General features: G+C 41.0%; 1 long non-coding RNA gene across 1 annotated transcript; it reads right to left on the bottom strand.

Moving 5' to 3' along the window:
• Nucleotides 1–374: 374 nt before the first annotated feature.
• Nucleotides 375–12,703, bottom strand: LOC311437860. The gene is made up of 7 exons (XR_014693763.1): nt 12,596–12,703; nt 12,037–12,185; nt 11,588–11,741; nt 9,860–10,062; nt 4,279–4,366; nt 2,269–2,367; nt 375–804 (listed from the first exon to the last, which is right to left on the bottom strand). It is a non-coding gene; the product is annotated as an uncharacterized lncRNA (long non-coding RNA).
• Nucleotides 12,704–15,867: the final 3,164 nt, after the last annotated feature.

The raw sequence follows: 15,867 nt of genomic DNA, 5'->3' as shown, positions 1-15,867 counted from the left end.
GTGTCCTGTGAGTCCTGCGAGGAGCAGCTTAGTCTGGGGGAAGGGAAGGCCTTATTGCTCTCTACAACTGCCTGAAAGGAAGGTGGGGGGGTCGGCCTCTTTTCACAGATAATTAGTGATAGGACCAGAGGGAATGGCCTCAAGTTGCACCAGAGGAGGTTTAGGTTGGAAATTAAGATAATTTTCTTCTCAGAAAGAGTAGTCAGGCATTGGAATGGGTTGCTCAGGGAAGTAGTGGCATCACCATCCCCGGGGGTGCTTAAGGAAAGGTTGGATGTGGTGCTAAGGGACACGGTCTAGTAGGTGATTTTGGCCATAGGTGATGGCTGGACCAGATGTTCTTGGAGGTCTTTTCCGACTTTAATGATTCTCTGATTCTAAGCAGTGAAACATGGCTCACATCCTATGTGGCAGTGTTGGTGCTTCCCAGGTAGCCTGGAGCAAGGCTGTGGTGTCTTGTCTTCGTTGCATGAGGCATACCTCCAAGTCTTCCACATGCTGACAACTGGAGGGTTTGCCCCTAAATGAGGAGTGGCTCAAAAGTGGCCCGAAAATGAGGAGTGGCTAAAAGTAGAGGCTGGCTACGTGTTTTCCAGCTCTGTGGTGTATTTATGGTCTCACAAGGTGACAGATGAAGTGGCTTCCACCTTAATCATCAACCTTTGTGATCAGGAACGCGTTAGAGGGGATGGCTAAACCCGTAGTCCAGGTGATGCCTTACAGAGGGAAGACCCTTTCTCTGCATCCTTCTCGCTGTCATTAATCAGCAGAAAGCAAGCTCAAACTTGAATTCTTTGGGCCATCCTGTCACAAAAAAAAATATAAAGGAAGTAGTCTTCTGCTCCAATTAATTAAACAAACTGATATAAATTCCCCGCTTAAACCGTACTTTGCATATCCGTAATCTCTGCACTACATTTTATGTATACTTTACCCTTGGGTAAAAATTTGTGAGCATATAAATGCTTTCTCATATAATCTTGCTAAAGCACGCTCTTGCCTATAAATATTCATACCACTGCCAAAACATTTGCAAGCTTTCCCCAAAGGTGAAATACGTGTAATGTACTTTGCCTTCTGGGTATAAATATTATCCAATACATTTTGGTTAATATGAATACACTAATTATTCTTGTAACCCTTTTTAAAAGGGTCATCCTCATGATGTGAATTTTTAAAAAATGTAATTACAGTAATTGGATACTTAATCTAATTAAAATTGGCTTTATCTTTAATGGGAATTTTTCTAAAGAGGCAGAATGACAATTGACTTTCTGATAATCAGTGTTTTCTTTCAGCTTGAGGATGCTTTTAGTACAGTAGGAACCAGAGAACATGGCCTCTTTGCTACATGCCTGCCACCTTTAGAGCTAGTTAGATGGTAATTTTGTCCATCACTGGGCAAAACTTTCACTTTACTTATAAATAAAAGTTCTGCATTCTGCGTCTTGATTTCATTGTGGCTCAGACAGAGTTACTTTAGGAGTTAATTATGCTTGGGGTACAGGTAAATTCAAAAACATTGTCTTCTCGTGCTGTTGAATGGGAAGTCAAAGAGAACAAAACAATGGAAAAGCTAGGGGTTGTGTAAGACTGGAGAAGTAGTGTTGTTAGTTTCAGACACCTGTGACATAGACGCTTACATCTGAGACACGTTTTTGTTGTGTTGTGGGAAATAGGTAGTTTTAAGGAGTAATTCGTCTGATCATAGGTGGAAATCTGCTCTCAGACATGATGGATCACACCATATTTCCTCCCCTTAATGATAAAGGGTGCACAGGGTGCCTTGCCCAGAGATAGATGGGCACCCTGTAGAAGAGAATACTGACTTAGATGAATGCCACCAACATGGAGCACATTGATTTACTCAGGAAGTGGAAAAGATAACAGCAGTATTATTGGCCAGTTGAGAATCTAAGTTTTGCTTTTCTGGATGTCTGAAAATCCAGAAAACCAGCTGAATGTTGGGTTAAAAGATAACAATAATAATAATAGTAATAATAATAATAATAATAGCAATCAATCAATCAAACAAACAAACAACAACAAAAAAAAAAAAAATAGAGAAAGGAGTGGAAATGGAAATTCCTCAATAAGCTCAACAAATGACAATCTGGCAAAATAACAGAAAAGGTAATTCCTGAGAGCAAGCATGTCTGACCCTTCTGTTGATGTCTCAGAGATGGCACTGCTGGCAGAGGTAGTTTGTCACTTGATTAGCACGAACTCTTGACGTATGGCTCGGTCTAGCCACCAGGCTGAACTTACCAGAGCACAACTGCCACCGAGACTTGGAGAACACAACTTCAGGCTGCTGTATCTGCAAGCAGGTCCATTATAAAGCTGCCACACCTTTCAGGGTCTTTGCTTCCAGGAAAAAAAAAAAAAAAAAAAAAAAAAAAAAAAAAAAGCATTACTGGAAGCCAGGAAAGAGAGAAAGAGCTTCTAAGAAAATCAATCAGCTGTTTTGTAGGCTCAGCTTGCCAGCAGAGTGTGTCCCTCACAGGCCGGTGTGTCTTCAGGACTGAAGACAGATATTTCACTGAGGAACATTGTTTACAAAGAAGGATAACCATCTGCAATGTATTCCAGCATCAATCTCTCGATATATGTATATGTGATAGAAAAGAGGCTGCTAAGACAACTCATGCAATTTATGCGTTAAAGAAAAATCATTAATTTGGAGAGAAATTAGCAGTAAGGAAAAGAAAAATTTCAAGTGAAGACAGGTATTGAGGGTGCATTGAGTGAAAAAAAGTTCAATGTCAAAATTATACAGGAAAACCTCTAGCTTGATTTGAAAACTAGTGGTGGTCTAGGACTGAAGCTTTCAGCTTCTTAAAAAATTTGCTATATCAACAAATTTAATTTTGAAAAAGATGCCATGTGCCATCATTTTGTTTTATCAGAGTGTTATCTTTGTGCAAGATAGAGCATTGGTTTGAGAAATAACAATACTGTCTGATAGCCTTCACTAAGCTTCAAGCTCCTGAACTGGAACTAAACATGGAGGCAACAGTGATCCATTCAACAGGGAAAACTTTTAGTGCCAAAAAAAGTAAATTAATAAGTAAGTAGCCTGTACCTGAGACTCACGGAAATCTAAATTTGGCTGGATTCTATTGCTATTACAGAAAACACATTTTTAGGACTGGCAGTCTTCAGAAAGGCTTTGGAAAGAGAGAAAGAAGCTGCTGTAATGGTCGGCGGCATGAACTGTCGTAGTTTCAGAGCTGAAGATCGTTCTGGTTAGTGTTTTTGCCGTGGGGCCACCAGTGGCTTCTGAATACAGGAAAAATGAGAGGATAATGGCTTGCTAGGAAAATCCGAGTTCTCTGAAAATGAATTTTAGAACTGTTGTAGGAACTCCTGGCTCCAGTTACGAGGTTGGTTCAAGCTACGCCTCTCGCAGTAGCTCATGACTAAGGAATCTTGGCAGATGCCTGTGTGAATACTTAGAAAAACAGAAACAATTTGGTTTTGCCATCTGTCTTGGGCAAGAACTCTGCATTGCTGATGTTTGATCCAGACAGGCTTATTGGGAAACTAATATCAAACGTTGTCCTAAGCATGAGAGAAACGCATTGGCTTCTGAAGGGAATAAATATGTTCAGAAAAAGATGGAAAATTAAAAAGTCTGTAGCCTCATCTACTTGCAGAGATACAGATGTGCCTGATCCTTCAGGCATACAGGTTGCAGGAAGAGACTGCAAAGTCACTGACCTTGGCATGTACGTATCCTAAAAATCCTTGGAAAACAGCCTTTTCTAACATTAAAACCCAATATTTCAGCAACTCTGAACTCCCTCCATCTAAGGGATAGTTGGCTTTTGCACTTAACCTCTTGCTCTGGAAAAGTTTTTCATCTCAAGGTGAAAAATTTGGAAGCACAACTTCGGTTTTTCCAGAAGATGGCAGTGCCACTACAGAAAATAGCAGAGCGGTTGCGCTCCGAAGGTGACTGCTCTGTAATTTGCCAGCTCAGAACACATATATAACAAGTTTTGAGTTTTTTTTTTTTTCTTAAAGAGATGATCAGATAATTATACTTCAATGACTGTCAAAAGCAATAATGATAGCACTCATTACAACTTTAAAGTGTGTCTGGCTTCCCAAGGGCTCACAACAAACGTTAATTTATCCGAATGGATACAGGAGACGTAATTAGGCAGTAACTCATTTCCATCACATATCGTGTACGCTATAATTATTTTTGGCCACACGCGTTCACGCTGGATGTTGAACTGCCCTCCTAACATCCACCTCTTGTGCTCCTACCTGGGGCAGTCACAGGTGTTGCAGTGGCAAGGAGGTAGATATTAAACACCGCCTTCAATCCCAGCACATCTGGCAGCACCCACAAGACCTGAAGAATACAAGAGGCAAATAGATGTATGGAGAATTAATAAGGATCACAGCACTGCACCAGATGCAGCGGTATGCTGACTACATTGCTAAATAGATTGCACTATGATAGCCAGGCCATCTACAATAGATTCATGCTTTCATGAACTGCGTGAGCTGATGCCTTTAATTCTCGGGTTGAGCTTGATTCCTGATTGTTTTCATTACATCGTATTTCGGGGATTTTGTGTTATGATTACAGGTGATTTACTAAAAATAACAGATCAATGAAAAGATGCAGAACTTACTGTGCTTCTCTTTCCATTCATTTATTATATTTTCGTGAGTCTTTCATTGAAAAAAAAAAAAAAAAAAAAAAGAGTCTATTCACACTAGAAAGGCTACCTACCAGTTCAGTGAGAAGAAGGCAAGCAAAGAGTTATTCTACACCCTGCTAACATATTCACAGAAAACTCATCCAATTTTGTTAAGACCTTTTGTGGAGAATCAAAAGTTAGTGAAGATTGTATTATAATTCCTCTTCCTGACCTGAAAGTCACACAGCTGGATTCAAGTAGGCCAGAAATGCATGCTTTACAGAAACACCTTGTGATTTTTTTTTTATTTTTTTTTTTTGAAGCTCTGAAAGATTTTAGTGCTGACCCTGCCCTCCATACCAACAGCTGAGTCGCTTGCAGGAACTCATGACAGAAGACAAATTGTTGCAGCTGTCAAATAGCCAGCAGAAGGAAAGGATCACCTTGTTGCACCAGTGTTAGCCTCCACATTTCCCTTGCAATAGGGCAAAACTTGCGTACTGCTCACTGTACCTTTGAGATTCCAGTTTTGTGGGGGACAATCAAGATTTAAATACCCTGGAGGAAAATAATTTGCTGCTTGATCCAGCAGCACCTTTTGAAGTTAATATAAAAGTGTTCATTAGCATCAATGAGATTCAGATTAGATCCTTATTTCATTGTCAGTGGTAATATAATATAATATAAGTGGCTGGTCAACAGAGGTGGAAACCAGGAGGAGCACAGAGCCTGGACCAGCAGCTCTGCCCAGAGCAGGCGAGCACACAGGGAAAGTTGTATTTCTTCCAAGTGCTTCAGCAGGGGAAATTGTGCTGAGAAACCTTCATGCATTTTGTCAACATGGCTGGAATATGCAGTGGACCAAAAGCTGTTCTCATTTACACCTGCAAAACCCTCACCTATGCCATCCTAGTGATTTCAACACCAGGGAATTGTACCTAACAGGACAAAACCTATACCATTTGCATTAATTACACGTTCGTGCTTCTTGTTCAGAGATGTGACTCTATACACGTGAGCAACAGCACGCTAATACCAGACCACATCTCGGTGTGAAAACTGAGCAGGCCAGGTGTAGGTGAGGTGTGAGGCATCAGAAACTGGAAAAAGGAGCACAACATGAGGAGCAGCCAAGTATCAGGAGTAAAACACTTCTCATGAAAAAAAAACGTGGCAGCGTGCAAACGCACAGAGCATACAACTCCAACAAGAGCCCATTGAAACCATTCCCCCTAAAGACAAAAATAAATAAATTAATTAATTGATTAAAAAAGGAAAAAAGGAAAGAAAAAAGAAGCTCAACGCAATCTGTAAGATTATTAGCATCTTAGTAGTCATTCTTTATCATGAAATTATGTTCCAGAAGTCAAGCCCTACGCCTCTGAAGAGATGTGCCCATCCCAGGTAAGCTCGGCGCAGCCTGCTATATGTTATTCAGATGCCATTCTCCTCATGTAAGGGATGCGTGGATGGCCCAGCTGCACGCAGCACATCTCCCTGGGCAGCTCTGTGGCACCAGCTAGCCGTGATCGACACAAATCAGGAAGACCAAAGAGGAGAACATCCACCAAGCTCATGGAGCACACGGCAGCATATGGATGAAGGCAGAATCAAGGGCTTGGGTAGAAAGCGTGGCTCGTGATCTTCAATGAAAAATACTGAAAAGGCATTCAAGATTAAATAATCTTTGGCAGTGCTGCTGTGGGGACAGTTAATGCAGAGTTCCCATTAAAAATCTCTCAAGAGATCTTGTAAGACTAAATAAAATTAGCCCAAAGGCCCAAACTCTACCTTCAAATCAGGCATCATCTGCTGAAATTGAAGAGCCCTAAACAGTGTGAGAGCAGATTCAGAGAAGCCATGAATAAATCTGAGTTTGTTGGGTGGGGGACTCGGGCACGAAGCAGCCGTTGACTGAGCCAGGAAAGAAAACCAATTTGTGCCACGCTTCTCTTCCCTGCGTAGCCAACCCCCCAAAAGTCACGTGTGTCCTACCAGCCCCACGCAGCTCCTGACCCAGCTCACAATGTGCTGGTGATCTCAATTTCACATTTTTTTTTCTAAAACAAAAAGAGAGAGAGAGAGAGCCCTGCCCTTGCTGCCAGCCCAGTTATTCTAAGGCAGTCGCCAAACTTTTTATTCCGGTCGTTGCTGCATGAATTTGGCAAAGGCCGGGCATTGTCCAGTGTCTGCACCTGCAAATAATTCCACGGGAGCCCTTGGCGTTGCTGGTGGGACTTGGAGCTCAGCAGCCTCTGCTGGTCCATTAACTCCTAGAGATTTTTATTATGGAGCTAAAATCCATTCAACCACATCTCACGATGAGTAGGAAGTATAACGCAGATATTAGGGCTGCACTTCGTAGAAACAGTCAGCAAGGCAGGTGCCACGCCATGCTGAGGACCACAGCCTTGTCGCCAGATGCACGGGTCTGGCCAACTAATCTGGAAGATGTTCCAAGCCACGATGCAGTTTCTCCAGCACCACCAGGACAATTCACATCCCTCATCAATACGGGACACTTTATGGATTGAAACAGGAGGTAGCGGGTGGGTGGTAACGTAGATCATGGTACCTAATTGGACATAAGGCTTCCTAACATCCTCTTACTTTCCTAATTGCTAATATATTGAACACTGATGTTATCAATAGTCCATGATAAATAAAATTACTCCATATCAGCTCATTAGTTGATTAATTACATGGGGAGAAAGAAAAAGAATGAAGCCAAAAGCAGATGGAGGACCCAAGCTTCTCCCTGAGTGAAAGGAGCAGCCCCAGCTGGCCTACATGTTTTTGGGGTTATTTATTTGCAGCAGTGCAGCTTTGTGAAATACAAGTTAGAGGGAAATTAGGCCACCACTCTAGGATCAGCCTTCCTTTTGTTCTTTTTTGAACTTTAGGAGCAAAGGAGTTCCCAGATAAACCGCATCACGGAGCTGTTGTTACCGCTGCAGGTTTGGTGAGACCTCTGGTGCTGCAGATCTACAGCGGACAGCAGAATAAGAGAAACTATAAGATTAAAACTAACATACATCTCAGCCTTAAAAAGGCAACAGAAACAACCACCACCACTAACTAGCTGAGTGAGTGTACTAAGAAAGGGGATACGAAGCAATTTTATGATGAGAACCAGGAGGAAAATTATTTCTAACTACCCAAACAAGCTCTCGGAGTTGCACTTAGTGAATGCTCACTCCGTATGTCTGTTTTCAGTAAGAATGAAATACCAAATACTTTTCCTACCGTATGCAAGAATCAAGTGAACTGAATGTTTTGGACTACTCAACCCAACAAACGCAAAGGTATTTCACACGACTGCTTCTAAAACAGAGGCCTAGGCTTAAGCACCATTGTGCTTCGAAAATAAGCCCAGAAAAGGACACAAGGCCACTTAACGCAGCTCCACTGATGTGCAAGGCCTGCTAAGTCCATACCTGGAGGTCATCCCAGTCATCCTATTTATTTCAAAGTAAGGCTATATAGGATTGGGATCTGTTGTTTTTTTCTGGTTGTGTTTGTTGTTTCTGATCTAAGTGGGGCAGGAAACAGGAGAAGCTCATGCTCCAATCCAGTATTTTTTTTATACACTGATCTTCCCTTTAACTGTTCAGTGACCCAAAATTTGATCTATTCTCTCTAACATCATCTACAGAGCAAAATTATCAGACTTTCTTCCCAAGAATAGGAAACAGATGGTTTCATTTTCCTCATTTACCATCTCCTTGAATGTGACTTTCAATGGATGGAAACCCTCTGGCCAACCCATCCCTGGTCTTTTCCCTTTCAGCCTCTGCATGTGCTGTATAAAATTATTTTGACCACTGAGAAAATTGAATCACCCCACGAGAAGTGAACAATGTAAATTTTAGATTTGCAGTTTTCCTATTTATTTTTTACAGTGAAACTCAAACTCCTTTTTTTGCTTCATGCTGATTGTCCTTCTAGTGGATAAAAACAAACAACCAAAAAAAAAAGAGAGAACCACAAAACCCGTCAATTTTTCTTTTACCTTTATTTCCCCTGGTCTATACAGATATTCCATAGATACCATTATATGATTTCTTCCTCTTCATGAAGATCATAGTGAGGAATTTTTGCAGCCACAAATGGCATTTTTTGTCCCATTTCTCCCCACAACCTACACTTACCCCTCTAGTTTTGTGTGATGATTTATTACTAAACAACATATTTTCCATTATAGCAAAGGAAGGGGGGGTGGGAGGAGTACCAAACAAACTCCAGTGGCTGTATTCAAAGTGTAATGCTTCTTATCACAAATAATTTAAAAAATGCAAGAACCCCAATTTGCAGCTAGGAGGCCCACTTGAGGGATCAGTTAAAATTTACTCCTTTATACACATGCCAACTTTGACTTCAAAAAGACTTTATTCCCAAGGATAAACAACCCAATATTTGTGTAATATAATTAAGTGAAGGCATCTTTAAATGTCATACCAGCTTGTGCCATGCTTTAAATTGTTATGCATCAACAGAATTTAACGAGATGGCCAAGGATCCTGCTTCCTGCGTGAATGCGATAAGCCACAAATACTGTATAGCTCTTTAATAGATTGCCAAAATAAAGCATTTTGTATGCAAATTATTCATGGAGTGGCAAAGCTAATATAGTGCCAAAATTACGCCCACTGGTCCTCTGCAATTAGTAGTTAAGTTGAAGTATCTTCAAACTGCAGAATTTCTTTCAGTGTTTCCCAATACTTGAAGCATCTTTTCATTTATGGAATTATGAAATTGCAGCTTTTATTTTGCTTTAAGGTTCAGGGTACGCGTGCGCTACAGCAGAGGGGTGGCAGCTGGGATCTAATCAGAAGAATTGCACATAGGCTACGCAGAAAATAAATGCACAAGTCCAGTGACTTGCAAGAAAGTTGAAGGAGGAAAAAAAAAAAAAGGATTTTCCATCCAATTTTCCACCCATGCCACTAAAATAAAGTAAATGAGCTCTATGACATTGGGATGAAAAAAACAGCTAAGGAACACAGCAAACAAAATAAAAATACAAGCATCTGGTTCCCAGCTTTAGGATGGCTCACGGAGCCACCCCCACAAAACATCTTTTAGAAATGTCCCAGTCCGAGGAACACCCATACGCTTATAGCAGTTCAGGAAGAAAATGTCCTTGGGGTGCACAAGACAGAGGAGCCACAAAAAGCCAACACCTGTAAGTCACTTACCCGCTGCTTCACTTTCAGTGAAAAGCTCTTTCCCAGCTCTTCAGCTGGCCAAGATTCTCTCTCAGACCAGCTTAGGGAGCCATGTAGAGAGGGGAAATAATTGCTCCTCCATGGAGAACTCCTTGGAAAAACTTTTACCAGCTGAACCAGGCAACCGCGAAGTATTCAGGCAACTGTTCCACTTTTGGGTGTCGTTTATAGCCCTGCGTGGAGATGAAGCACAGTGAAGAAGCAGACGGGCATGTAGGTCACATCCACGTGCTGTGGTGTTAACGCTAACTGCATTTTTCACTTACAATCTAATCATCAGAAGAGTATAGCACGTGTCAAGGGCCCATGATGATGATTTAATGAGTCTGTGTCAAACCACTTGGACCTGGGTGGCCTTTCTTAGCTAACTTGGAGGATTTACTTCCAGATAAACAAAAAAAAAAATGTAATTTTGATCACAAGCTATTTTATAAAGATGTGGAATACCATAGGCAGCTGTTTTCAGTCCAGTGGACTCCAGGAGTTGCAATCTACAGATTTTTATTTACGTGGGGGGAACGGGAGGACCCAAACACAACAGCCCCCAATCCCACACTATGATATTAAAGGACAAAATGGGTAGGAGGTCTTACAGCAAGAAAGCTGCAATCCTTGGAAAATAAATAAAAGCAGCTACCACCGTTGCTGACGCAGGTCTTGCATTTTGTCCCTTTTAGTGATGTTGGTTTAAATATCTGGCTAAGAGAGGTGAGCATTTCTGTGGTAAGTCCAGATGAAGGCACAAGGAGCGTGTGGCCCCACCACCTCTGCCAGCGGCTCTGTAAAGCAAACCTTGCTCCATCAGAATGACTTGGCGGAGCCTGTTGGTCAGGGCTCCACACTGACAACTTGTAGGCGACTTTGTAAAAAAAATAAAAAAAAAAATAAAAATAAAAAAATGGCAACCAATGAAAATCAATCTTCTGATGCTCGGCTGCCTTAAATACCAGTAGAGCAAACAAACAGCCCTAAACAATACAGCAGAAACCATATATCAATTACCCTAAATGCTCAAGCATTTTTACTTCACAGCCTGCAACATCCACATGTAGTATCCGCACCCACTGCGCCGGGGTGATAATGGTGCCGCATTGTTCCTGGGCGCCTGGCGGCGAGATAAGGGCTGCCTGCACTTAGATGATAATGAAAGTGGGCAGACTTAACATTGTGATTTGAAAATTTCTTGGGTCTCAGAAAAAGGTTCTATTAAGCCCACTGACCCCAATTGAATATTAATTAGCTAATTAACAGATTTATTGTTCCACGCAATTTCTGGAGAGGCAATTTTTTTTCAAGTGCCATTATTTTTTTAAATTATTTTTTGCATTGTGTATAATTGAATCTTTGCAGCTGCCAGCATCTTCTGCATGATTTGGCAAAAAAAAGAAAGAAAAAGCACTTATAGCTTTCCCTTTTTTTCCAGACCCAAATGTTTCCAATCGCTTTAGTTAGTGCTTGGGGTGGGAGGGAGTGGGAAAGAGGCAGCTGATTTATGTCACAGTCTAGAGATTTATTCTTAAAAGCTTAACTTAAAAATGTCCACACTTTTTTTTTAATTCCTGTTATGATTCACTGGTCTATCTTTTAGCCTGAGGTGACTACAAGTGCACTATTATTCCCAGCAAAGCAACTGAAGTCTGTTCCCCGCCTCTCTTTATACATCCTTTTAAATATTGTGCATCTTGCTTCTCTTCTTACCTGTTTATTCTGGGGCTTTTCCACCATGAAACTGTTTTCTGCCCAGCTGGGGAGGGCAAGGGGCTTTCTGCCAGTCTCCATCCTCCTTGCAGCAGGGCCTCTTGCGTGAACCATATTTTTTCCCTCAGCACATTTTTGTCTCCACAGGTGAATCCTAAGAAAGCAAAGCATTTTTCAAAATGCTGAACGATTGGTAAAGAGAGACCAGATGCTATTTTACTGTATGGATGATTTCTGACAATTTCAAATAAGTGTGTTTTGTGCAAACTTTCTGAAGAGCTTCACGCTGTAGTAAACAGACCCTCAAAAAAACTCTGGTGTCTACAGAAGTGAAGCTCCACTCACCTGTTCCTCCACAGACAGAGGAGACTGACTGCAAGAAGTCTCCTTCTTGTACCTACCACAGCTACAGGTGTGTTCAATCTAAATTAAGGCCCATGAATGCTCACAGAGTTCCTCCTTGGTTTTCCCCTCAGACTGTTGATTTTTTGTTATTTTTCTTTTTCTTTATAACCAATCTGCAGATGTTCCATGAAATAATTCATCAGTAGCTTCCAAACAATTCCGATTTCTACAGCTCACAGTTGTGTTTGGAGACCTGCGAAAAAGTTTCTCAATGACTTAAGCCAACGTGGAGTCACAGAAATGCTGTTCTGTGAAATTAAACAAGTCAAAATACATCCATCAAGAATCTCTTTCAAGTGTTACAGGTGATACTGGTCCAGACTCTAGAAAATACTGCACAATGACAAAGAAATAATAGCATTTCTTCACATCCCACATTTATGAGGGGTAGATATGCATTGCTTCACTCAGTGTCCAGAACTAACTTGAAGAAGAAAAGCCACCAGAGTCAAATCTGAGCCCTGACTACAATTATTTTACCAATTACAGAGAGCAAAAGTGTTTGTATACAGATGTTTTTGTCCATCACAGAGAGAAAATTGAGCCAAAATATTCAAATCTGGATTTGGGTTCCTTACTCACAATGTGTTGGCTGGGACCTACCTCAGATGATACTGTTGTACGTGGGTACCTACACAAGATCTCAGTGAAATACCTTGAGTCCTATGCAATGTTCTCAAGATTGGCCTGGGTGAATCAAGACATTTTAATGAAGTGCTGCTGGCACAAGCTTCTTTTTATTTGTTTTTGCACCTTTTTCACAGCTGTATCCTGTTCTGAAACATGCTAGTCAGGAAGACAGTATTTAAACCACCCAATCTTTTACTTTAAAATGCTAGATGAAATATTACTTGGGCTCCAAATGAAAATAAGCAAATCACCGAGAGATGTGATTTCTACTTACATATAAAAATATAAGGAATAGGCAAGGAGAAGCATAAAGCTTGCACTAGGATTATAGAGATATGTGAACTGTGTCAGTAAAGAGCCTGTACTAGACTCATCAAAAGGTTGGTGGATATTATTTCATATTGACTTTGACCTTCTACTCTAATGTAATTACTAGGAACAATTTAAATAACTTACTTTTTTTTTTTTTTTTCCAAAAAAAAAAAAAAGCATTTTCTATTGCTTAAAACTGGAAAACAAAATGTTTGATTGAGGTCATCTTGACATCCATTAGTGTGATAAATGAAGTGGAATTCAAGGCTGCTCCATTATCAAGGTTCATTTTCGTTGTTCAGATCTGGTTTCCCCCTCTCTCTCTTTTTTTTTTTTTTTTTTTTTTTTTTTTTTTTGAAACAACGTGGCCTCAGACTCAAGGCTGATTACAATAATTACATTTTCTACCCATAATAGTACAAATGATTCAAAGAGTTATTCAGAATGTTTCAATGTCAGCACTTGGATAAATGCTCGTTCTTTCCTAGGGATTGCATTTTTTATGCAGAAGGTTAGTTAGGAGCAGCAATAACGGTATAGCTGTCAGAAAGCCGTGAATTTACGTGCCCAGTAACTACATTCACAATTGTTTGGTACTCGGCATGGCAACAGGACTGAATGGGATACTAGATAATTTATAACTGCTCCCCAATACAAGAAGAACAATTATATTGTGTGCAGTATAAAATGGCCATTATTTAGCTCAATTTTTTAAAATTATTTGAACAAAATGTGTATCCTTTGCAGGGCTATTTTCTTCTGGTTCTAATTAGATACCCAAGGAATACAGGATATATAAATTTTAGCCAGCAAATATATTTATGGAATTTTAATTTGCTTCTTGTATACCTCTGCCATAAACTTTGTGAGCCTTCTTCAGGTTTTTAATCTTAAAGGTTAAGAAAAAAAAAAAAAAAGGAAGGAAACAAAAAAGAAAAAAACCTGAAAGAACACAGTAGTCAGACGCGAGGTAGCTGCCATTTTCTGATGCGCAGCCAGACCCTGGCTGTATCTCTCTTCTCTCGCACCACTAAATCACTACTGCATGTTTTATGAGGAGAAGTTTGCTCCTGCAGACCTGACAAATTGCATTGCCTCGCAGGGAAGAGTGAAGCTGGCGCCGGGCATGGCTGCGAGTAGGCCGGGCATGGCCGCAGCCTCCAGTGCTCGGCCTAGTCCCCATCCCACCAGGCCACCCTCAGCCTCCCGCCCCATGTCTGTCATGATGAGCAGATCAAAGTGCTGTGGAGGAAGCCTTTCTATCAACATCATCCACGTAGGAATTTCAGGATCTCGCAGTAAACAAAAAACCCACCCCAATACCGTCAATGACTGCAGAACTGCTCTCCTTCCTTTGGCAGCAGCCTAGGAAGAAAGGCTTTGTTGTGGCATGCTGCACCTGACTTAGGGTTTGATAGTAAAAAGTTCTTTGGGAAACACATAAATTTTAGTCAACGGGCAGAATTGATTTCTATTCACAGAAAGGAGGTCACTTCACTTCATTTTCTTCCAAAATATTTCAGGGATAAGCAAAATATGTAACTGAAAATGAACCTGGGGTAAGCCAAGTTTCACCAGATCTTGCACAATTTCCACGTAAACTATGGAATTCAGCTAAAGAAAAGACACAGAGATGAACAGACTTGAGGAGACTTGTTAGTAGCTGGGACCAGTTTAAGACGTCAACACAAATTTTGCCAATTTTGAAAGGAAATTAGCTGCGCTGTTATGAAGATGGACTTTCAATCAAAGTCTAAAATTAGGCTTTCTTCTCTTGAATGAGAATATTCAATGTATATTAATCTAATCCAGCTCTTCAAGACTTCGTAGCTTCCACACCAAATTGGCAAGTGGCAAAACACTGTGTTAGCCCTTCCCTTGGGAATAAGGAGGCTACACTATGGTCAGGTCTCAGAAACATTTGAAAGAATAAAAATGTTAGCCTACAAAACCCCATGCAGTAATAGTCATCTTGGCAACAGCTCACATCTTTCCAGGATGACAAAAAGGGAGAAGGTCATGTAGTAAGAGGCATCCCTGCAGGAGAAGGGTGGGAGGGCAGTTTGGTGGCCAGGGATGCCTTCAGTGTATCCCAAGGGGTGTTTGTAGGACATGCCACTGCCCCCACTGTTGCACCCCAATACTGAAAAGATCAGTTCAAACCTACTTCTGATACCAGGCACCTGTACAATTGCAAATGTCAAGCTGTGAAAAGTGCCTAGACAAACATAAAGGTCTCTTAATATGGTTGCATATGCATCCACCTAATTAAAGCAAATCCAGTCACATCTCTTCCGATGTAAAAAAAATATATATATATTTATCTAAGAGAGATTCAGGACTGAGCAGCCAGAGGAGTGGCTGCGGTGGTGTCCTGCCAGCATTTCAGCAAGAATGCTCCAGCAGTTCTGACCTGCCCTTTCCTTCCAGTAGTCTGATGGTATGGATGCAGAAGAGTGCTGGGATGAGAGGCTGTGCTGAGTGCAATTAATTTATATCTCCATTTAAATAAAGCCCTCTCATAGTCATAGCTGGGGAGGAGACAGCGCCACTTGGCAAACAAAATTGTATTAAGTGCACTCCACTAGAAATGTTTATACTTTGTCCCTGAGAAATGTTTATGCTGGAGTACAGTATTTAACTTATCAATTTGGAAATGAATGACAAGGAGAGGAGTACAGAGGTTTTCTTGTTGCAGAAGCATTTGTTAAGTGCCTTTCGTTTGCTACAGCTTCAAAGTTGGGGTAAGCCGTCTTCATCTAGAAGAGCCTTCAGTGACCATATCAAAGCTGAGTATGCTGGCAGGGACCCTCCAGCAAACATATGCCCAAAAGATCGGCGGACATGGTGAAAAAATTTCTTCATTTCTGATTACATCCATTTATTGATCCCTTTAGATTATCCCTTTATCTATGCTGAACTGGCTTCAGGAG

Source organism: Aythya ferina, assembly GCF_964211825.1.
Source record: "Aythya ferina genome assembly, chromosome: 5".
NCBI lineage: Eukaryota > Metazoa > Chordata > Aves > Anseriformes > Anatidae > Aythya > Aythya ferina.
Note: the sequence above shows the minus strand (reverse complement) of the source record. Positions and strands in the feature narration are given on the sequence as shown.